The sequence below is a fragment of the Nycticebus coucang genome, chromosome 2 (genome assembly GCF_027406575.1).
Source record: "Nycticebus coucang isolate mNycCou1 chromosome 2, mNycCou1.pri, whole genome shotgun sequence".
Classification (NCBI taxonomy): Eukaryota; Metazoa; Chordata; class Mammalia; order Primates; family Lorisidae; genus Nycticebus; species Nycticebus coucang.
The window spans coordinates 184,254,527-184,277,964 of NC_069781.1; the positions used below are offsets into that span (position 1 = coordinate 184,254,527).

A 23,438-nucleotide genomic window follows, 5' to 3' on the forward strand; every position below is an offset into this window, starting at 1 on the left:
TTTATAGTTCACCAAAGTGACAAATGGCATTAAACAATTTAGATTATCACCATGCTATGGTCAAAAAGCCAAAACACTTCCTATGCCATAAGATCTAAGTGTTAATGTATCTGCTTTCCTCAACCCACTGGAGCACTAGCCCAATTAGGCCAACTCCAGATTCTGTCAGCAAAGAGTTGCTGACACCCTGTTTCCCTTTAATCAGGGAACCATGCCCAGCAGGCTCTCTGAGAGTTGGCCACCCAAGGGCCTGTGATGGCCCGGCCAGCACAGCGCAAAGCTCCGCACTCAGCCCCAGGCTTCCTTCCTTGCACAGCTCTGACTAAAGAGTATCACACAGAATCAAAACATAGGAATATCACACAGAATCATATAAAATCGGTACACTGACTGTTCTCTCACAGTTTAATCATTCTTTCTGAAAAGTGAGTCCATCTCAATCTGCTTCTTATTCTTGTTAGAGATGTCAGGTGGAGAAGGCACTCTCACTGCCAGAAACGTGGCTCGGCGCCTGTAGCTCAATCAGCTAAAGCTCCACCCACATACACCAGAGCTGGTGGGTTCGAATCCGGCCCGGGCCTGCCAAACAATGACAACTACAACCAAAAAATAGCCGGGCGCTGTGGCGAGCGCCTGTAGTCCCAGCTACTTGGGAGGCTGAGGCAAGAGACTCACTTAAGCCCAGGAGTTTGAGGTTGCTGTGAGAAGTGATGCCACAGCACTCTACCCAGGGCCACAGCTTGAGATTCTGTCTTCAAAAAAATAAAAAAAAAAAAAAAATGCCAGAAACGCCACCCAGCACACCTGGGCAGTGGGCTCAGCAAATCACCTCACTGCTCTATCAGACATCTGGTGTCCTCCCCTTCTGGAGTCTCTGCAGTTTTCTGCGGCACCCTCACTTGCTTCTTCCACTTCATCAGCTGCTTCCTGTACTTTTACACTGGTCTGTGCTTCCATCAATACTGCTTAGAAAATTGCTTCTGGGTCAGGTCTAGCACAGGCTGCCATCTCATCACCCATGGCAACAAAACCTTTAAATATATTCTAGGCCGGGCACAGAGGCTCAGCCTGTAATCCCAACATTGTGGAAGGCTAAGGTGGGCAGATCCCTTGAGCTTAGGAGTTCCAGAAGAGCCTGAGCAAGAACGAGACCCCCTCTCCACTAAAAATAGAAAAATTAGCTGGGCACTGTGATGGGCATCTCTCATTCCAGCTGCCCAAGAGACTGGGGCAAGAGAATCACTTGAGCCCAGGAGTGTGAGACTGCTGTGAGCCAGGCTGACATCACGGTACTCTAGCTTGGGCAGCAGAGTAAGATCCTGGCTAAAAAAAATCTTCAAATTCTGCCATGGTAGATAGACTGTCTGATGGAACTAAAACACTGTGCTCTTGGGTTGTTGACAACCCAGCCTTCCTGAAACACTTCTGCATCATTTCTAGCTAAACTTTGTTCCAGCAGACCTGACCCCGAGGACGGCAGCCAGGGTGTTAACTGGTGCAGCGGGGGCAGCTGCCTCCACAGGGATTTCTGAGGTGGTGTCAGGAGGCAGAGTTTCAGTGACGTTTGTGAGGTGATTCACTTGCAGGCAGCCAGGACGGTTGTGTTCTGTCTGCAGAGTAGACAGTTTCTTCTTCATTTCTCAGCTGACACTCCCACTCCTCAGACAGGGCCCCATCACTGTGTGCCTTGGTCTGACCTCCACCTGACAGGGAGGCAGGGAGGTCTTCAGGCTTCAGGTTCTCAGCTGTACGTGGCTTTGCCAATTTACCAGTCACCAAGGACTATGACTTTCCTCCGATTGAGCTAGTCCAAAACAGAACTGTGAGTCATTCTTTGCAAAGTTTTCTATCCTTACATTTGTTACCTTTCATGACCAGGCTCCTGACAGGCATCGCCTCAGTTTTAAAGATGCTGCCATCTCTGAAGCTTCTGGAGACGTCTAAGAACTTTTCAAAGAACTCTCCACAACTACTAACGCCTCACCAGATTCACCACACAAGACTTTCTGATAGGGCGGCGCCTGTGGCTCAGTTGGTAAGGCGCCGGCCCCATATACCGAGGGCAACGGGTTCAAACTCGGCCCCGGCTGAACTGCAACAAAAAATAGCCGGGCGTTGTGGCGGGCGCCTGTAGTCCCAGCTACTTGGGAGACTGAGGAGAGAGAATCGCTTAAGCCCAGGAGTTGGAGGTTGCTGTGAGCTGTGTGATGCCACGGCACTCTACCGAGGGCTATAGAGTGAGACTCTGTCTCTACAAAAAAAAAAAAAGACTTTCTGATAGGTCTCATGGCACAGTTGAAACTTCTCGAGCAACACTTGATGCCTAGCAATCTGCCACTCCGATTTCCTGTACAAATCATTTAGCCACTTCTTGGATCATCAGCCTGGAGATTTGGGTGTTTTCTACCCTTGTCTGTTTGAACCACCATAGCGTGGCTTTGCTGATTTCAAGGGAAGTTTTCCTCCTTTCCCACTGTAATCTCTGCTTTCCTTACTGTGTCTCTCCAAGTGTTCACATTTATGTTCCTAGATGTTGTCAACTGTGGTCTGAGCAACACCAAAATGTTCCACCACCTTTCTCCGCTGCTTTCCAGAAAATGTAGATCAACCTTTTCCTTCAATATCAGCTCTTTGAGTTCTTTCTTTTGGGCCATCACATCTCAATTAACTGTAAAATACTTCAGTAATTACAGGATGTGCCCACAATTCAGACCAGTCCTTCATGTTAAAAAAGATCTACTACAATGTGTGATAAACAAATAGGACATTAGGCCTAATCCAACATGTGCTAGTAATAAAACATAAAAAAAGAATATACACTAAAGAAAAAAATCACACAAGTACAGGGCACGGCCCACACCTTCTACATGTGGCCGAGGACAGACTCTCTAGTCACGTCATAGAGGATAAATGAATACCACGCATCACAGTCCAAGTGGTCAAAATACAGCTGACAGGAGTGGTCAACATATAGCCGTCAGTCCTGCAGTGCATGTCCAGTCTCTGAAAATTAGGCCATCTTTGGGGGTCGGGGGGGGGGTGGAGGCAGGCAGGCAATGTAGGGAGGTAGTCAGCTATGGAGGTTCTACTGCATTCTGAAAATCACTCAATACTTAGCAATAATCTAATTCTCCAATGCTAAGGTAAACAGCTTTTGCTTTTCTTTATTCTACACTAAGGTCAGAAAGAGGCATAGCCCAGACTCTATGTGTGGCAGGTATAACATTCCCTGCCACTCCGGCCCCCTCCGTTCAGGTTATATACCTGGTCGCCCTGCCTTGGCCTCTGCTCCCCCCTCTCCCCCTGTGATCCACCTTCATTCAACCCTGAGAGATGGATCACCAGATCACGACACGCCTCCCGCCTGCGCTGGCTCCTAACTGCTCATCACCCTGTGGACGAGGAGCCGGAATATCCAGGCCTACAGCCAGGGACACCATTCCCTTTCATCCAGCCGCACTCCCTGTTCTGAGAAACACCTCAGTTTCGTGGCAGAGACCAGTCAGGGCATCTCAAAGTGGCCTGAGATGGTGAGCAAGACAAAGGGGAGACACGCCTGAGACAGCAGCAGGAAACTCATTTGTTTCAGCGAGTAGTAACAATACAGAGTAACACGGCCAAGTAGATGACACATTTTGGACTGTTTTGCTTTATAGCATTGACTAATACCTGGCTATGGTATGGAAAACTAAAAAAAGCCAAGGGTTTTCTCACTTATGGAAGGAAATAACCCAAAGGATGCTTTGTCCTACAATAACACGAACCTGGTCAGATCCAAGAACACGGTCTTTGCGGAGGCAGCTCCCCCACCCCCACCCCCGCCCTTGGACAATGTGCCAGTGACTCTGAGAAGGCAGAATCAACCAGCAAAAGATCCACTCTCCTAGCAGCTAGACACAGGGCCCCAAGCTTCTATCAGCACCAGTCAGCAGCCCGTGCTCAGACCCTAGGACACAGCTCAGAATCCCTCCAGGCCTCTGACAGTGGTCCCCCCTCTTCTCGTGGCACGAAAGTCAGACTGCATGTGGACACAAACGCAGGAGCACCCATAGGGCTCTGCGGCCCCAGACTATGTGGAACAGAAAAAAAAATTAGATAAAGGAAGTTTTATTTTTTTGAGACAGAGTCTCACTTTGTGAGTGAGTGAGACTCACCTCAGTAGAGTGCCGTAGCATCACAGCTCACAGCAACCTCCAGCTCTTAGGCGATTCTCTTTCCTCAGCCTCCCGAGTACCTGGGACTACAGGCACCTGCCACAACGCCTGGCTATTTCTGTTGCAATTGCCACTGCTGTTTTAGCTGGCCGGGGCCGGGTTTGAACCCATCACCCTCAGTATATGGGACCAGCACCAACCCACCGAGCCACAGGCGCCGCCCATAGATAAAGGAAGTTGAGGAGAAATAAACTTCAGACTAAGCTACCAACCCATTTTAATCTTTCAGCAGAATTCCTCTTACTATGAGCTGCTTACTGACCCTGAGAGCTCACTGCCGCCACTCAGAAAACACCCTAAGTGACATCTGGAACAAAAGTGAAGACATTTAGCTAAAATGCTACCATGCCCAAGAAAGCTTGCAGACTTATTTACTCATTATTCTGACACTCATGCTGACAAACCAGTGGAAATAATACAGACTGATAAAGGAGAACACAGGGTGATATTTACCGATTCCATAGCTGAGCCTCAACGTTGATGCGGACTATGTCTCAAATCCAACACACGGCTGTTCCAGAGCAGGGCTGTGTATACCCTGAAACAAGAGAATGAAATCAGTTCACACAAACACGAAATCTCAGCTCCAGCTCTTTTCGTAGTTTCCCTCTTCCTTCATCTGGGCGAAACCATTTCCGCCACCTGCTTCCTGCCATCCCCCCTTCGTGACCCACCACCCAGCTGCTGCTCTGAGGCAGACAGAAGGCTGCTAAGAGGTGTGTCAGCTGTGAAGAAGACCACAGCCTCGAAGAAGGGCTTGCGCTTAGCGCTACCACTGGCAATGTCACCTCTCCACAGTCTTTCCCAAAAAACAATGCCTTAGAGGGGACAAGGGAAGAATATGCTTGCTGTCCAACCTGGGTCCCTCCAAGGAGGGACCATTCACAGTGTTTCCAGACATAGGCTGACATGGAACTTGACAGAAGCCTCAGAATACAATTATCAAATCTCTGTCCAAGTCAGCTGTTTTGTATCCTATGTGGACGTCCTGCCACACTCAGAATAAGTCTAAACTCTCGGTTCACAAGGCCCAGGTGGCCCACCTCTCTCAACCACCCACACCCTGCTACACCCCCAAACTCCCCTTGGGAGGCATCCTCAGCTTCTGCAAGCTCCATCCCCACTACCATTGTGCTCAGGGCCCCCATTCCTACCTGCACTGTCCCAACCAGGCCACCTCACTCCACACTACTCTCTTCAGCCTTATCCTGTGCAGACACCTATTCTCAAAGACACAGACCACAATTTACACCAAATATGCTTCACGTGATTCCAGTTCAGAACTGTGACCCCGGCATCCTACCACCCACAACTCAGGAGACAAAGACAGATGACAGTGAACCCACAAATGCCTACACACCCTGTATGGGTGACTTTAAATGCTGTCTGGGAACAGCTGTACACAGACAAGGCCTCTCCAGCCTGCCGGAGGGCTACTTAGCCCATGAGGGCACACCTAGCCACAGAAAGCCCCGCTGTTCCAGCACATTCCTTACAGAGACATGTCCACTCTTACAGCTACTGTCCAAGTGTAACCACTCCTTTATTAATTGCTGAGCTAGTTACAAATACTCACATAGCTATATCTCAAAAAAGAAATGAAAAAGCAGGTCTTAAGAGGAATATATCAAATCTACCTATAGCTCTCAAAAGTACATGAAATGTAACATATTTCATTTACTATGTATACAGTAAAACTTCGGTAAAAATCTTTTTAAAATTACAAAAGTGGGCGGCTCCTGCAGCTCAAGGAGTAGGGTGCCAGCCCCATATACTGGAGGTAGCGAGTTCAAACCCTGCCCTGGCCAAAAACTGGGGTGGGGGGGATTATAAAATTCAAAATAATGGTTCCCTTTGTTGGCACCGATAAGGGCAAAGAGCACCAACTGGGAAGGTGCTGAGCTTCCCACAGTGCTGGGGGCAGGCAGGGGTTTTCATAGTTCTACCATAACAATCACTATAGAACCAAAACTGAGCCTGCGCAGCCCCTGCCCACCGCAACCACCTCCCAGCCAACTTCACAGGGAAACAGAAGGCAGGACACCTGCAGTAGGAGTCACTCTTCCATTTTATGATTAACTGAAATAATTTATTTCTACAATTCACAACCAGGAATATAAAGTAGAGACAAAAGCTTACTTTTCTTTGGGAGGTCGAGGCAGGTGGATTGCCTGAGCTCCCAGGTTGGAGAACAGCCTAAGCAAGAGGGAAACCCCGCCTCTAAAAATAGCCGGGTGTTGTGGTGGGCGCCGGTAGCCCCAGCTACTCAGGAGGCTGAGGCAAGAGGATCACCTGAGCCCAGGAGTTTGAGGATGCTGTGAGCTGTGACGCCAGGGCAACAAAAGTGAGAAGGTAAGTCCAAAGAACAGCAAGAAAAGAGCAAACAACTACATACAATTTTGAAGAATCACTATAATACCAGATTTTAGAAGCTCCTCAAACTTCTACATAATAACTAGTCTTGACATATAAACACAATTAACATTACCAATAATGTAATTTTTTTAAAAGCCAATTTCAAAATTAAGAATCATATTACATTTTAAACTATAAAAAAAGAGCAGGAGCTCATGTTCGTAATCCCAACACCTGAGAGGCCGAGGCGGGAAGATCACATGGGCCCAGGAGCTGGAGGCTGACGTGAGCTATGATGATGCCACTGCACTCAATTTGGTGACAGAAAGAGTCACTGTCTTAAAAAGAAAAAAAAAAAGTGCAGGAAAATAATGAGGTAATTTTCATTTGCACCAAGCGTTTTAAAGGAGAGAGGTTGTACTACAGTAATCATAAAGAAAACTGAATGAAACCATACATCCCCCTAGAGAGAGCTATTGAAATCTTCAAGAATATAACCAGTATGAATGAAAACAAAACCAAGAAACCCCACCCCTCCCATTTTACCACAAGCCCATCCAGACACCAGCTCCCTCCAATTGGGAATAGATCACAAGTGCAGACTCAGTGGGGGAAACACAGCCCAGGACAGGAGGAGGCTCCTGGCACACCCGGACTTGTCTGAAGCACCGTCCCCACCCTCTGTACTCAGAGTCCACAAGGACGCAGATTCCTGAGGGACACTTGCAGCATGCATGTGTTTGGGGAGGATGGAAGGAGATTTTTGTGTCCTCATGCTCCTGTGCTGTCTGGGTTTACCAAAGCTGCTCCTAACCTTGAGAACTATTAAAAACAAATATGAACAATTTGGCTTTAATGGGAAACAACAAATATGGCATAAAGCCCCTCTACCTGCCTCTAAAAGCAGTAACAAAAACACAACGTGGTGAGTGTCCATCCTAAAAAACACCAAATGGAACAACTACTGCTGAAATTCTCAAGGAAACTCAAACTCGGAGGCATCTTTACCTCAATGATTCTTAAACTCAGTACCAGTGACACTTTGGGCCAGCATCCTCCCAGACGCAAGAGCCCAGTAGCCAAAAATGTCCCCTGCAGGGCAAGACAGCTTGGGAGCTGCTGCTTTAATCCAATTTGGATTAAGTGAGGTAAGTATGATTTTTTTGTTGTCTAAGGTCATGCAGGGTATTAAAAACAAGTCAGGAATACAGCCCAGGTCTCCTAAGTCCTGGTCTGAAGATATTTTCATGCTAAGGGAACATACTTTGGTAACTGACTCCAGTGTTTCTGGAAGACAGTACAAACAAATCAAGAACCTCTAAGACAGCAGTTCTCACCCGGTGGGGTCGCGACTCACAGGACCTATTTTTTTTTTTTTTTTGTAGAGACAGAGTGTCACTGTACCACCCTCGGGTAGAGTGCTGTGACGTGGTGTCACAGCTCACAGCAACCTTTAACTCTTGGGCTTACGCGATTCTCTTGCCTCAGCCTCCCAAGCAGCTGGGACTACAGGCGCCCGCCACAACGCCCGGCTATCACAGGACCTATATTAAAGGGCCATGGCATTAGGAAGGTTGAGAACCACTGCTCTAAGGTATTTGGAATAAGCACTGAAAAAATAATTCTAAGACGTGAGAAAAGGCTTCATTTAACACACACGTCTACATTGAACCCTCTACCACAACTGCAAACAAGCCATGCTAGAAGCAGAAGCACCAGGCACCCTGGTCCACGGCCAGCTGACAGCCGGGGGCAGAGACCTGGATAGGGTCAGAAGATAACAGAGCAGGGACGGGAAGGGTCCTAACTGTGCACAATCTAACAAGAATCCAAGTAAAGCAAAAGAGAAATATTTCAGAGAAGTGGCAATGGAAAAAACAAACAAAAAAAAAAAAGGAACAAAGGAACATTTCCACCTACAGGACTGAGAGTGGACAAGAGGACAGCCCTGAAGCTTAAGGGGGGTTGCCAGATACAATCTGCATGGGAAAAACTAGAAAACATTTTAACATTAATGGTAATCACCTCTGAGTCGTGAAGTAGTGCAAGACTTTAAACTTACATTTTTTTTCCCAGAGGCAGCGTCTCACTTGGGCCCAGGCTACCTACCAGGCTAACGTGCAGTGGCGTCATCATAGTTCAGTGCCCTTAAGCAACACTCCTGTCTCGGTCAGCCAAAGTACTGAGATTGTAGGCATGAGCCAGAACACCAGGCCTAAATTTATCTTTTTACTGTATCTTATCATACCAACACCTTTAAGGAGCTACCTATCACGTTAGGGGCACCGACCAAACTTTCAAAAAAATACCATCAATGGAAGCCACAAAGGAAGAATAAGTCTTAGTGTCCTGTGGGCTGTTGTGGGCTGTTTCAAATGTCATCACCACACAACAATGACAGGTGTCTGAGGCACTGGGTCACAGCAGTGTGCAGGTGTGTAAAGCTTCACTCTGCCAGCCCTACTCCCTTCTTCGCTCCCATGAGCCAGTCCTGACCACAGCTCTGTCCCCATCATGGAAACAGAAGCTCAGGAGGAGCCTGGACGGACGTGATTATTATTTTTGGAAAAGTCCAAGACTCCTAATGTTTTCAACACAGAGAGTCTCCCTTTTCCCCACAAACAGAACCAAAATTTTCAGAAGAATTTTACTTATACTTCTACACTTATGGATATTTAATTCACTCCCACGTGGTCACAGTTTCCACTCAGCATAAGATAGCAATTCTTCTAGCCACATTGACAGGACCTCAGTAAATACCATAGAGGTCATCATCCCTGAGTGTCCAGCGGGTTGCACACTCTCCTTTACAAGCACTGAATGTTGCTCGAGCCCTCACAGGGGAGAACTTCTCCCTTTACCCACCTTCAGAATGTCTTCAATGCCCAGGACTCCAAATCAGCAAAGACTGGGCTTATTGAACCGGCCTTAGCCCCTACGACTTAAAACATTGTTGGCCAGGGAGTCACTTTTTTCATCACAATCTTATGCAAAACCAAAGTTGTCATGAGCGTAAATTAGGCTGGCCAGCCACCTCCAGGGCAACCATCCACACACACCAGCTGAACATTAGCACAGCTGGGCCCCAGTTCCACACAGTGGCCACACTCAGCCTCAGGACAGGGTTTCTCCCTCCGTCCTCTGCTCCCCACAGAAGACTGTGGTGTGCCCTGTGGAGAAGTGTGGAGAGACCTGTAAGACGACGACGGCCGCTGGCCTAAAATGGTGGAGGGATGGGAAAAACATAACCTGTAGAGATAGCTGCTCCCCAGAAACAAATGACGCGCTAACTGCTTGTACTACATTAGGCAACCTATAACGGAGTCCCTTCCCTAAGCCCGGGGGGGCCCCCTCCTCAGCCGGTGAGACTCAGTACAGAGGTGTCCCTCCAGGAGGGTTTTAGACTCTGTAGGGAAGATGAGACAATTAGGCTTTCTCGCCTGAGGGCCACGAGGAGCCAGATTATTTTGAGTAAGGATGATTAGTCAGGCAGGTGTCTGTGCTTTCGTAAGTAATGGTCATTAGGCGTGATTCAGAGCCACTGTTGTTCTGGCCACTACTTAAGGCTTTCCACCGAGGGGGACGCTTCCGCGCTTGCTCACCTGTCCTCCGCAAGCTGCCTGCAGGGCGCCCCACGGGTCTGTCCGAATCCCGTGTGAACCTTCCTGCCTCAAACCCTGGCAGTACAGATTCCATTTCAGGAGAAAGAAGAGGAAGGAAGAGGAGAGCTTGCTTTTTTCCGAGCTGTATCATTTCTACAATAAAGTGCCCTTGATCCTTCCGTTGGTGTCCTCGTCCCTGCTGGTCAGCGGCCCTGCGACACCGACAGAGAAGTGCTATGAGCAGAGGCACAGGCTGGGTTTGAAGACACCAGTGAGGAGCTATCTGTAAGCTCAAATTCAGAGCTGGAGCAAATGTGTGGCTCAGCGGCTCTCTAGAGGAGACACGGACACCCCCAGCAGCCCACCTCTCAAAGTGCCTGATCCAACGAGGTAGCACCTGAAACTGTTGTTGCTGTCAAACTGGCCACTTGGGAGGCTCAAGAGGATGGATCACTCGAGCTCAGGGTGCAGTGAGCCATGATCAGAACACAGCACTCCAGCCCGGGTAACAGAACAAGATCCTATTTAGAAAAAAAAAAGGCTTGGCGCCTATAGCTCAAGCGGCTAGGGCGCCAGCCAACATACACCAGAGCTGGCGGGGGTTCAAATCCAGTACGGGGCCACCAAACAACGACAATTGCAACCAAAAAATAGCCGGGCGGTGTGGCAGGCGCCTGTAGTCCCAGTTACTTGGGAGGCCAAGGCAAGAGGACCGCTCAAGCCCAAGAGTTTGAGGTTGCTGTGAGCTGTGACACCATGGCACTCTACCCAGGACGACAGCTTGAGACTCAGTCTCAAAAGAAAAAAAAAAAGAAAAGGTAGGCCAGAGGCAGTGGCTCATACCTGTAATCCCAGCACTCTCAGAGGCCAAGGTAGGTGAATCAACTGAGCCCAGAAGTTCAAAACCAGCCTGAGCAAGAGCAAGACCCTGTCTCTAGTAAAAATAGTAAACTAGCTGGGTGTGGTGACAGGTACCTATAGTCCCACCTACTCCAGAGGCTGAGGTGGGGGTAGGGGATCACTTTACCCCAAGAGTTTGAGGTTTTTTTTTTTTTTTTTGAGACAGAGTCTCACTTTATGGCCCTGGGTAGAGTGCCATAGCATCACAGCTCACAACAACCTCCAACTCTTGGGCTCAAGCGATTCTCTTGCCTCAGTTTTTCTTTTTCGTAGAGACGGGGTCTCAAATTTTGCTCAGGCTGGTCTTGAAGCTATAAGCGCAAGTAATCCACCTGCCTCTGACTCCCAGATGCTAGGATTACAGGCGTGAGCTACCGTGCCTGGCCACCCATCTGAAATTTTGAAGAAAGCTCAGAAAAAAGATAACCTGGCAGCACCTGTAGCTCCGTCAACAGGGTGCTGGCCACATGCACCGAGGGTGGCGGGTTCAAACCAAGCCTAGGCCAGACCCCCCAACTCAACTAAAAATAAATATAAATAAATAAGATTTCCATTTATAAAAAGAAAAAATAACAATAAATTTAACCAAATAAATATAAAACTGATACACAGGAACCTAGAAAGCATTATTGGAATAAATTAAACCTATAAATAAAAGGAAAAAACCCTATGTTTATGGATTTTAAAACAGAATGTTAAGACAGCAGCACTCCTCAAGGTCACCTGCTCATTTAATGCAATACCCATCAAATGTCTAACCATCTTTTTCCCAAAACTAGACAAGTGATCCAAACCTCCATGTGGGACTATAAATGTTTTCCTTTGAACATGTTACATGCTGTAACTTATAAAACTACAAAAGTTTCCATGAAACTTTTCTTTTTTTTTTTTTTTGCAGATTTTGGCTGGGGCTGGGTTTGAACCTGCCACCTCCAGCATGTGGGGCTGGCGCCCTACTCCTTTGAGCCACCCCCATGAAACTTTTCTTAAGAGTAGGAAGACACATTGGGCAGCACCTGTGGCTCAGTGGGTAGGGCACCAGCCCCATATACCGAGGGTGGCGGGTTCAAACTCAGCCCCGGCCAAACTGCAACAACAACAAAAAAAAAATAGCCGGGCATTGTGGTAGGCACCTGTAGTCCCAGCTACTCAGGAGGCTAAGGCAAGAGAATCGCCTAAGCCCAGGAGTTGAAGGTTGCTGTGAGTTGTGTGATGCCACAGCACTCTACTGAGGGCGATAGAGTAAGACTGTCTCTACAAAAAAAAAAGGTAGGAAGACACAGGTGAAATGTCAACTACTCATAGGATCATCATAGGATGCCAGGTTTTCCTAAAAGGATTTTTTTTAAGTACTAAGGAGAAAAAAATCAGATGATTAATATATAAAACAAGAGTATTGATTGATAATCCCTAAAACCTCTTTAGTTCTAAAGTCTAAGATACTTCAATATCCAATATGATAGTCTTTCCTTTAAAAACACAGCTGTCCCTGACTTTGCACTGCTCTTTCAAAAATCGTCATACACAGGGAAAACGGGACAGTCTAGCTAACATACTTTCATTTACAAAACAGTCAAAATTTTACAAAGACGTGGCCAATATGTAGAAAATATTTTGTAAATAAAGGTACATTTAGCTGCATTTAAAATCTTGTGGAATTTGCGCTCGCAGCAATAATCTCCCAGGTAAACACCTAGAAGGTAGTGACTCCATGCAAACGGAGGGAGGCAGCTGAGACCATGAGACGCTGCCGTCACAGGACCTAGAGGCAGAAGTGGGTGCCCCAGCCCTCACCCACAGACGTCCTTACAAGGCAGGCATGTTCTCCCTGTAATAAGGATGAAGCTCCGTCAGTGTCTGAGGACTTGCTAGCAGGGGCTCCCATGGCAGGCTGATCACTGTCCTGAAACACTGCCCCAGTTTCACTCCTGCACACTGACGTTCAGCTCCTGTCACAAAAAGAACTAAATCAACTTGCTACTTTAAGACACACAAAAAGGAGAGTGCTGCTCACGTGTGATCTCTCACACTCCTGTCTGAAATCGTGTTCATTAGCTCTGCCTGGGCACCCCACCGCCACCTGGTGCGCTTTTTTTCTTTTTTGTTGAGACACTCTGACTTTGTCAGCTGGGTAGAGTGCTGTGCCATCATAGCTCACAGAAACCTCAAACTCTAGGGCTCAAGTGATTCTCTTGCCTAAGCCTCCTGAGTAGCTGGGACTACAGGCGTCCACCACAACACCCAGCTGTTTTAGAGACGGGGGTCTTGCTCTGGCTCAGGCTGTCTCGAACCTAAGAGCTCAGGCAATCCACCCGCCTCAGCCTCCTACCTGGTGCACTTTCTCCCCACCAAACAAGAGCTCTTGGGAGGGCCATTGGACAGCCAAGCCAACAGACAGAGAGTTGAGGGACAGTGGGCCAAGGGACGGAGGGCCAAGGGAGAGGAGCTCCAGCCCAGGAGCCGACCTAGCCCCACCCAGCCTCTTCCCAGGAGGCCAGTGACCCCACAAGGCCCCTGACCAAGCAGCACCGCCTGCTGTCCATATTCCATGAAACACCCCAGAAATCACCTTCAAAAACCTGCTTCTCTGTTTCTTAAGAACTGTTTACAGAACTCTCAGGTAACAAAAGGCAGTGGACAAAAAATACATCGAAGTGAGCTGGCTACCGGAGCGTGCCCTGGTGGCAGTGTCTGCAGAGCTGTGTGTGGTCATGGACATGCCCCATGTAAACAGGCAAGCTGGAAGGGGCAGTCCCTGCCTACACAGGCACGCAAGCCAGCCTGGGCTCTCTGAGGTGTGCCCTCTAACCCTAATAGCACCACTACAAGCTGACACCATGGTCTCCATTTTCCTTGTGAGAAACCAAATTCTAAGCAGATACACCACCTGACCTCAAGACAGGCCTGTGTTCAGGCTGCAGAGGCTGTGCCCTAAGGGTCACACAGTCGACCTGATACCAACACCAGCACCGACACCGTGCTACCATCTCACGCCTCCAAACTCACTCAGGGCAGGCTCAGCTCATCCTCCCTTGCCAAGAGCATCACTGGCCAGGTCTGATCTGCCCTCCCTCTCCCCAGTTTCTCTTGCTGACTCTGCCCTCCCTGAGCTGTCTAACTGCAACTCCTCACGGTAGAGCTCCCCGGAACAGTCACGTCAGTGTCCAACTTGGACACTGGATCACAACTGCTCTCTCCACTGAGCCCCAGCCCACTGCCTGCTCCGGCTCCACAGCCCCGCCTCGCCCTCCTCTCTGCCCATTCCCATCCTAGACACTGTTTCCCTGCTGCCACCGCCCTAGTTTCTAACTCAACCACACCCATATCATCACAACAACTTAGTCATCCTCAAGTGTGAGGAGTTGGCCTTCAAATCTAGTTCTCTCTGATCACTCTGGCTGGAAGAAGTCACAGCTAACAAGGGAAAATCAGCGTTTCTCAAACTTTCAAATACAACCCACAATGAGAAACATACTTTATACAATGCTCTGGAAGACACACACACACCACACCCAACCAGGGAAAACCTTCACAAAATAAAACCTACCGTCCCTATATGGGACACTCAGGGTTTTATCAGCTAAAGCCAGTGGTGTACACAGCTTTGATTAAAAACCCTCTCCCTGGGGCGGCGCCTGTGGCTCAGTCGGTAAGGCGCCGGCCCCATATACTGAGGGTGGCGGGTTCAAACCCGGCCCCGGCCAAACTGCAACCAAAAAATAGCCGGGCGTTGTGGTGGGCGCCTGTAGTCCCAGCTACTCGGGAGGCTGAGGCAGGAGAATCGCTTAGGCCCAGGAGTTGGAGGTTGCTGTGAGCTGTGTGAGGCCACGGCACTCTACCGAGGGCCATAAAGTGAGACTCTGTCTCTACAAAAAAAAAAAACCCTCTCCCTGGGCCTCTCCACACTTTTACACTTTTGATCCACTCAGCTTACGATCTTTCAAACAGATTCCATGCCCCAGAGTCCCAGAACTCTTACTACCCTCTTACTGGCCTGACCTGCAGATTACTCAGCATGCTTCCACTTTCTCCTCCCCAGACTTCCCACCTCCACACAGCACAGGTGTGCCTCCAGTGGCAGGTAACAAACTCCCTCCTCCTTCACTACACTATCACCAACCAACTTTCAAAATACTTTATCCTTTTTTTTTTTTTTGACAGAGCTGTCGCCCTGTGTAGAATGCTACGGTGTCACAACTCACAGCAACCTCAAACTCTTGGGCTTACGTGATTCTCTTACCTCAGCTTCCCAAGTAGCTGGGACTATAGGCACCCACCACAATGCCCAGCTATTTTTGGGTTGCAGCCATCATGTATGGCGGGCCCGGGCTGGATTCAAAGCCGCCAGCTCCAGTGTATGTGGCTGGCACCCTAGCTGCTTGAGCTACAGGCGCTGAGCCCCAAAATACATTATCACAGAAGAGAAAAGCAGCATTGCTCAGTAGTCCCAACTCACGAACATGGTGCTCTCAAATCAAAGGACCACCCCCCCCCCCAAAAGGAGCAGCACAGAGGATGGTAGGGGGAATGAGCCTCAGAGCCTGGTAAGCAGACAAAAGGAGCTACTCCCTGCCTCGGTGTCCAAGAATGCTAAAGAAAACCATCAACTGCATTTGGACAATAGCTGCACCAACATACGAAATTCCATTCTTTTGACTCGATTCTCATATCATTCAATTCTTTTCTTTTTTTTTTCTTTTTTGAGACAGAGTCTCACTATGTTCCCCTCAGTAGAGTGCTTTGACGTCACAGCTCACAGTAACCTCAAACTCTTGGGCTTAAGCAATTCTCTTGCCTCAGCCTCCCAAGTAGCTGAGGCTACAGGCGCCCACCACAACGCCTGGCTATTTTTTGGTTGCAGCTGTTGTTTAGCAGGCCCAGGCTAGATTCTAACCCGACAGCTCCAGTGCATGTGGCTGGAGCCCTAGCTGCTGAGCTACAAGCACCAAGGCTCAATTCTTTTCTTTAACATTTTATCTGAGGAAGAGACATGGAGACAAGACACTGGTCCCTAAATGCAAAAGTTTCAACCCCTAATTATTCATACTGAGAAGAGGAGCTTTGTAGGCCAGGCTCAGTCGCTCACGCCTATGATCCAAGCACTCTGGAAGCCCAAGGCAGGAGCACCACCAGAGCTCGAGAGTTCCAGACCAGCCGGAACAATAGTCAGACCCCATCTCTACCCAAAATAGAAAAATTTTCATGGTGTGGCTGGCACCTGTAGCCCCAGCTATGTGGGAGGCTGACGCGGGAAGATCACTTGAGCCCAGGAGTTTGAGGTTGCTGTGACCTAGGCTAAGGCCACAGCACTCTAGCATAGGGGACAGAGTGAGACTCTGTCTCCAAAAAAAATAAATAAAGAATGAATCATCATGCAGCCATTTTTCTCTAACTTGAGAATTCTCACTACCTGTCCTCTCCAAAATAAGCTGGAGAGGCCTGGTTTGAGAAAGAATGCTATAAAAATGTGAAGATTCCACTACACTGATCCTAGCCAGGAGGAGCAGGGCAGTAAAGTCCCCCAGCACCCACCCCATGTCACCCAGCAAAGCCACCTGAGCTCTGCTCGTTAAGGCAAGGTGGCAGGGGTGTGTGCTACTGGTCACCCACTGGCCAGCAGGTCAAAAGCTAGCCAACAGCTCTCCCGTGTGAATTCCACAAAAGTCTCCTGGGATCCAGAACCTACTCTGGGGATCACAACCAAATCCTTACTTATGAAAAGAGGTCATGAGGATGGCACATTTGCACACATTACAGGTGAAGTCATGAGACTCAAGTCAGAGCTCTGGACCTAGAGACCACGTGTTTGGTACTCAAATGAGTAGAGCAGTAAAGTGACAGGTAGAGAAACTGCTAGAGTGCTGAGTGTGTGGGGGCAGTGCCATCCTGACCAGGCCATGCTTGTCACGCTCTCATTGGGAAGCTGCATACAGGAGCCAGAACACAGCCCACTGCAGGGTGGAGGAGTGGGGCTCATGTGCATGCAGTGACACACCTGCCGGGAGCCCAACATCCACCTGGCACCCACAGCCAGCTCTTCACACACAAGTGAGCTTTCAGTCTTTCAATTCAAGGAATAACATGTTTTTTCTTGGGTTTTTTGAGCAATACATCCCCTCAGTAGAGTGCTGTGACGTCACAGCTCACAGCAACCTCAAACTCTTGGGCTTAAGTGATTCTCTTGCCTCAGCCTCTCAAGTAGCAGGGACTACAGGCAGCCACCACACCGCCTGGCTTTTTTTTTTTTTTTTTTTTGAGACAAAGCCTCAAGCTAGCGCCCTGGGTAGAGTACCGCAGCATCACAGCTCACAGCAACCTCCAACTCTTAGGCATAAGCAATTCTCTTGCCTTAGCCTCCCAAGTAGCTGGGATTACAGGCACCTGCCACAACACCCTGCTATTTTGTTGTTGTTGTTGCTATTATTGTTTAGCTGGCCCTGGCTGGGTTCGAACCAGCCCAGGTGCACACGGCTGGCACCCTAACCACTGAGCTACAGGTGCCAAGCCAGAATAACATGCTCTTTTACTTCAGTCTCTATATTTAGTTCAACAAGAAAAGAATTGAATGATATGAGAATGGAATCAAAATGTCTGTTATCTGTAAATGCCCACCAATTCTAGAAGGACAATCGACTGTGAGCACAGAAGTTTCGGCACATCCATACACACCCTTCCAATAACAGGACAATAGACTGCCGGTGCAAAAGGGAAGATTCCCCACTTAGAAAAGTGGAGTAGGGCGGCACCTGTAGCTCAGCGGGTAGGGCGCTCAGCGGGAAGGTGGCAGGTTCAAACCAGGCCCGGGCCAAATTGCAACAAAAAATAGCCAGGTGTTGTGGCGGGTGCTTATAGTCCCAACTACTCAGGAGGCTAAGGCAAGAGAATTGCCTAAGCCCAGGAGGTGGAGGTTGCTGTGAGCTGTGTGACACCACACCACTCTACCAAGGGCGATAAAGTGAGACTCTGTCTCTACAAAAAAAGAAAAGAAAAGTGGAGTAAACTTTCCTTCTGTTAAAACATGTAATTTCACGTTTCTCTCCTGGAAAACACCCTCAACCACAAGAGCAATTCACATGGAAAAGACATAATGCTTGGGCGGCACTGGCCTCATATACAGAGGGTGGCAGATTCAAACCCAGCCCTGGCCAAAACTGCTACCAAAAAATAGCCGGGCATTGTGGCAGGCGCCTATAGTCCCAGCTACTCAGGAGGCTGAGGCAAGAGGATCACCTAAGCCCAGGATCTGGAGGTTGCTGTGAGCTATGATGCCACAGCACTCTATCGAGGGTGATAAAGTGAGACCCTGTCTCTACAAAAAAGAAAAGAAAGAAAAAGACGCACTGCTTCCAATTCAAGAGTCACGGGAATACCTCAGATAGCGTTTGCCCTAGACATTAAGACTTGCATCCAAGTGCTCCACTCAGTTGTTCAGCAGATACATTGTGAACTGGGCACAGTGCTGTGTCCCTATCCTTCCAGCTGCTCAGGAGGTGAGAGGACAGCCTGAGGCCTGGAGTATGCTGGCCAGCCTAGGCAACATAGTGAGACCTCATCTCAAAAAAATAAATTAGGCACGGCACCAGTGTCACAGTGGTTACAGCACCGCCCACACACACCCAGGCTGGCTAAGCAACAATGACCACTGCAACAAAAAGTGTCCGGGCATGTGGCAGATGCCTGTGGTCCCAGATACTCGGGTACGTTTATACCCAATAGTCTGAGGTTGCTGTGAGCTGTGACGCCACAGCACTCTACCAAGGGTGACATAGTGAGACTCTGTCTCAAAAAAAGAAAAAAGAAATTAATAACCTTTTAACAGTGACATTTAAGTATAAGATACACTTATAAACCAAAAAATATTTACTATATTTTTGTTTGAATAAAATTACTATAATCATCTGAGATAATTATGAAAGAATTAATAACTAAGGGAACTGTCAGTTGAGAAATCCTTAAACGGTTAAATAATGGTGCTCCTTTTAAAAATTTTTTATATTTTGCTCTTAAATAGACTTTACTTTTTAAGCTAAGTGAATAGAATTCTGAATTTAATATATTTTTGTCAACCATAACTTTTTTTTTTAAACAGTCAGTATTTTATTTCCTTTGAAGCAAAATCATTAACTGGTATTGTTTGCTTTTAGATTTTTATGTATTCACAGATCACATGAAATACATTTCTGCTCATGACTCATAGGTAGAATTATCTCTACTTAAAAACACCATCTTTCAAAAAAGTTTTCTTAATAACAGTGGTATCTACTTGAACCTTAAGCACTATAAGGAGGGAATATAAGTTTTTATTTGAGACAGACTGTCACTTTTTTATATTGCCCATTGCCAATCTATAGTGCAGTGTCATGATGACAACCCGCCTCAAACTCAAACTCCTGGGCTCAAGTGATCCTCCGCCTCAGCCTCCCAACTAGCTGGCTGGGACTACAGGCACCCAGCTAATCTTTCCTATTTTTTGTAGTGACAGGGTCTCACTCTTGCTCAGGATGGTCTTGAACTTCTGAGCTCAAGCTATCTATCATCTGGCCTCAGCCTCCCAGAGTGCTGTAATTACAGGCTTGAACCACTGCACCCAGCTCAACTGTAACTTTAAAAATGAGTCAGAGGATAGGCTGGCCGCAGTGGCTCACATCTTTAATCCCAGTACTCTGGGAGGCTGAGGCAGGTGGATCACTTGAGTTCACGGGTGCAAGACCAGCCTGAGTAAGAGCAAGGCCCCCATTTCTAACAATGGGAGTTGTGGTGTACACCTGTAGTCCCAGCTACTCAGGAGGCTGAGACAAGAGAATTGCTTGAGCCCAGGAGTTGGAGGATGCTGTGACATCACGGCACTCTACTCAGGGTGACAGCTTGAGACTTCAAAAAAAAAAAAAAAAAAAACTTGCATCCCTTAATATTCTGAATTTTTTTAATTAAAAAAAAAAACAGCACTTAATCTTCTAAGCTTCCAACTGAGAAGTAATGTCCGTCTACAAATCATGTTCTTGTTCCATGAATCACAGATAAACTTACATATTTCTAAAGCAGACCTTCAAATTATAAACCCAAAGCCAGAAGCCTGCTTGCCTGGCTCACACTTTCTCCAGTCTAATTTCTCCAACACCCACCACCCCAACAGTAGCAGCAGCAGCCCTTCCTCACCCCGCACCCCACAACCCTCCCTCCGCAGACGCCACCTCTGAGCACACACCCCCAAACCTGACATCTGTCTCCCTGCAGACATCCAGAGAAGTACAAAAGCCCAGAGCTCACGGCCAAGGCCACAGCCCTCAGACCCAGACCGCTCTCATCTCTCTCGCCCTCTGCACCTCTGACCCCTGTCTCTCTTCTGGGGTTCTCTGCTGCTCCAACTCCAGTAGGCATCCAGTTTATATCCCTCTGGAAATCCACTCCTCTAACACACTTCATACAGCAGCCACTTTAATTTTCCTAAAAATCAACATGGAGCAGTGTGTGCATGTAAATTACATCATTACAAAGCAATCACTGTCTGGTGCCTGTGGATCAAGCGGCTAAAGCACCAGCCACATACACCTGAGCTGCGAATCCAGCTGGGGCCCACCAAACAACAATGACAGCTGCAACCAAAAAATATCCAGGTGTTATGCCAGGCGCCTGTAGTCCCAGCTACTTGGGAGGCGGAGGCAGGAAAATCGCTTCAGCCCAGGAGTTGAAGGTTGCTGTGAGCTGTGATGCGACAGCACTCTACCCAGGGCGACAGCTTGAGGCTCTGTCTCAAAAAAAAAAAAAGCAATCACTGTACTGTTCTATGAACAACATAAGAACCTGATAATAGTGTGAAATATTGGCTCAGCACCTGTAGCTCAGTGGTTAGGGTGCCAGCCATATACACCAAGGCTGGCAGATTCGAACCCGGCCCACACCTGCTAAAACAACAATGACAACTATAGAAAAAAAAAAAAAAAAAAATAGCCGGGCATTGTGGCAGGTGCCTGTAGTCCCAGCTACTTGGGAGGCTGAAGCAAGAGAATTGCTTAAGCCCAAGAGTTTGAGGTTACTTTGAGCTGTGACGCCACAGCACTCTACCAAGGGTGACAAAGTGACACTCTGTCTCAAAAAAAAACTTATATTCCCTCCTTATAGTGCTTACGGTTCAAGTAGATACCACTGTTACTAAGAAAACTTTTTTGAAAGATGGGGTTTTTAAGTATAGATAATTCTACCTGTGAGTCATGAGCAGAAATATATTACACATGATCTGTGAATACACAAAAATCTAAATGCAAATACCACCAGTTAGTGATTTTGCTTCTAAGGAAATGAAATACTGAAACTCCTCTGAAGTAGGGTTATGGCCTGATCAACCCATAGCAAAGTGAAAAAATCTTAAGTCACATCATCCTATATTAGGGACCACCTATATACTCTTTAGTGCTAAAAGCAGCACTGAAGGAAGAAACCAGTGTCAAAGTTCTCGTGGGAAACAAAAGTGCCAGGAGCGGGCTCCTTCTGCAGCCTGCACTGCTCACATGCGACACCAAAGGGTTCAGACTGCACACTTCACATACCGCGGAGCGTCTTCACTGCACACCATCACATTACACCTGCCTCTAAGGAAACCCCCACAGGCAGAGCAGCCAAAGTCCAGACCAGGCCTCCAGAGGGAGGGGCCCAACCCACCACCCGGTCCCTCTCCACAAACTGGGACTGAGCTGCAGGCTCCCCTTCTCCACCTATGTCCCATGACTGCGACAAAGAACCACATGGACTTCAAAGAAATCCCACATTTCAGGGTCCAGTGCCAGTCACAGACCGTGTATGTAGAGGTCCATGTCTCACACCTGCCGCACACCCTGCAGGCCTCAGGTGTCCTAACACAAACACACCACACGCACGCCACACGTCTATAAAGTGCAAATGTTCCCATGAGGAGTGGTGGACAAGAGTGGAACTCGGAAAAGCAGACCGCCCACAAATCTCAACCACAAACTAAGGGCCCAAAGAAATGCAACTCAAGAGCCACGTGGGCAGATCCTATAGAGCCAGCAGGGGCTACGAAGAGGGGACCAACCTTTCTCCAAGCTTAAAGAGCAGAACACAACTCCATGTGGTGCCAACAATCGCATCTGTGGCTGTGCTTCATGTCCACAGACCCTGGAGTGGCCACACGCATCCAAGGAAAAGGGAAGAGTGTGAATCACTGCTTATACGATACAAAAGTTCCCTAAAACTCTCTAGAGTAAAGTTCTAAGATATTTAAATGAATTTTCACTCTACAGAGGCTAAAGAATTTCTTAAAAAAAACAGGCTCTACTGCAGGCTGCAAGATCTTCAAATCCAATGTCATAATTTATTCCACCTCCCAGTAACAAATGCAAAGCCATAGAAAATTATTAAACAAAAGAATTATCTCAAAGACATGCAGAGCTGATTCTGACACCCTGAACCTGCCCTGCACCCCCACCCCATGACCCCAGGTTCCCAGGAGAGCCTTCCCACAGCAGCTCCCCCATGCACTTCTGGCAGACGTCACATCCATCCACTCCAGTTTAGAGCCCCAAGTTCAGTCTAGAAATTAAAGACCTTCCCATTGAAAGCAAAATCAAGGTCAGCCGCAAATAAGTTCTAAAAAATACACTTTTTTAGAAAAGTAATAAATATGAATCCACCAATATGAAAAGGGCAAGTCAGGCCTGAAATTTCCTCATCCCATCCAAAATAACAGCACACGAACCATGGAGGACAGAGCCCTGAGCCCCCAGCACCCTAGAGAGCAGAGGCCTGGCAGAGCTCATAAAGGACCTCTGGGAAAATGCCAGGTAATGGCTTTTTTTTTGCTTATTAAAGACTTAATTTCAACTTTTAAAAACATAATTAAAGCCACGCCTATAATCCTAGCACTCTGGGAGGTTGAGGCAGGTGGATTGCTTGAACTCACTGGTTCGAGATCAACTTGAGCAGGAGCGAGACCCCGCCTCTACTAAAAATACAAAAAACCGAGACAAGAAAATTGCTTGCGCCCAAAAGGTGGAGGCTGCTGTGAGCTATGATGACTCCATGGCACGGCTCCAGGGCAACGGCTTAAAACTCTGTCTCAAAAATAATAATAATTAAAAACTATGTTTTTGTCTGCATTGACTCTGGTTAAATACAAAGAAAAAAACTATGTTTCTGGATGGGATGGAAGGATGGATGGAGTGGAACTTCTCTAGAAAATCCTTCTGGATCTTGGGATGTTGCCATAATAAAGTGACTAAGCTTGTAAGACTCTCCTTTCCGCAATTTATGCTAAATATGACCCATAGTGAGACAATTCTACAAACTCCTCTCTAGTCACGGCTTCCCCACATACATTTTTGTTGTTGTTGTTGTTTTTTAAGAGACAGAGTCT

The 23,438-nt window shown here is 47.7% G+C and overlaps 1 protein-coding gene across 3 annotated transcripts in view; it reads right to left on the bottom strand.

Annotated features, from left to right (window-relative positions):
• ANKRD11 (ankyrin repeat domain containing 11) overlaps positions 1-23,438 on the bottom strand; it is a 195,964-nt gene that overhangs the window by 121,403 nt on the left and 51,123 nt on the right. For 2 of the 3 annotated variants that reach the window (XM_053555393.1, XM_053555375.1), the window contains exon 2: positions 4,668-4,752. The gene's annotated coding sequence lies outside the window, so the exon portion shown is untranslated. Of the gene's footprint in view, positions 1-4,667; positions 4,753-12,881; positions 12,902-23,438 lie in introns of those variants that run through there. The other variant, XM_053555384.1, reaches the window with a different exon arrangement.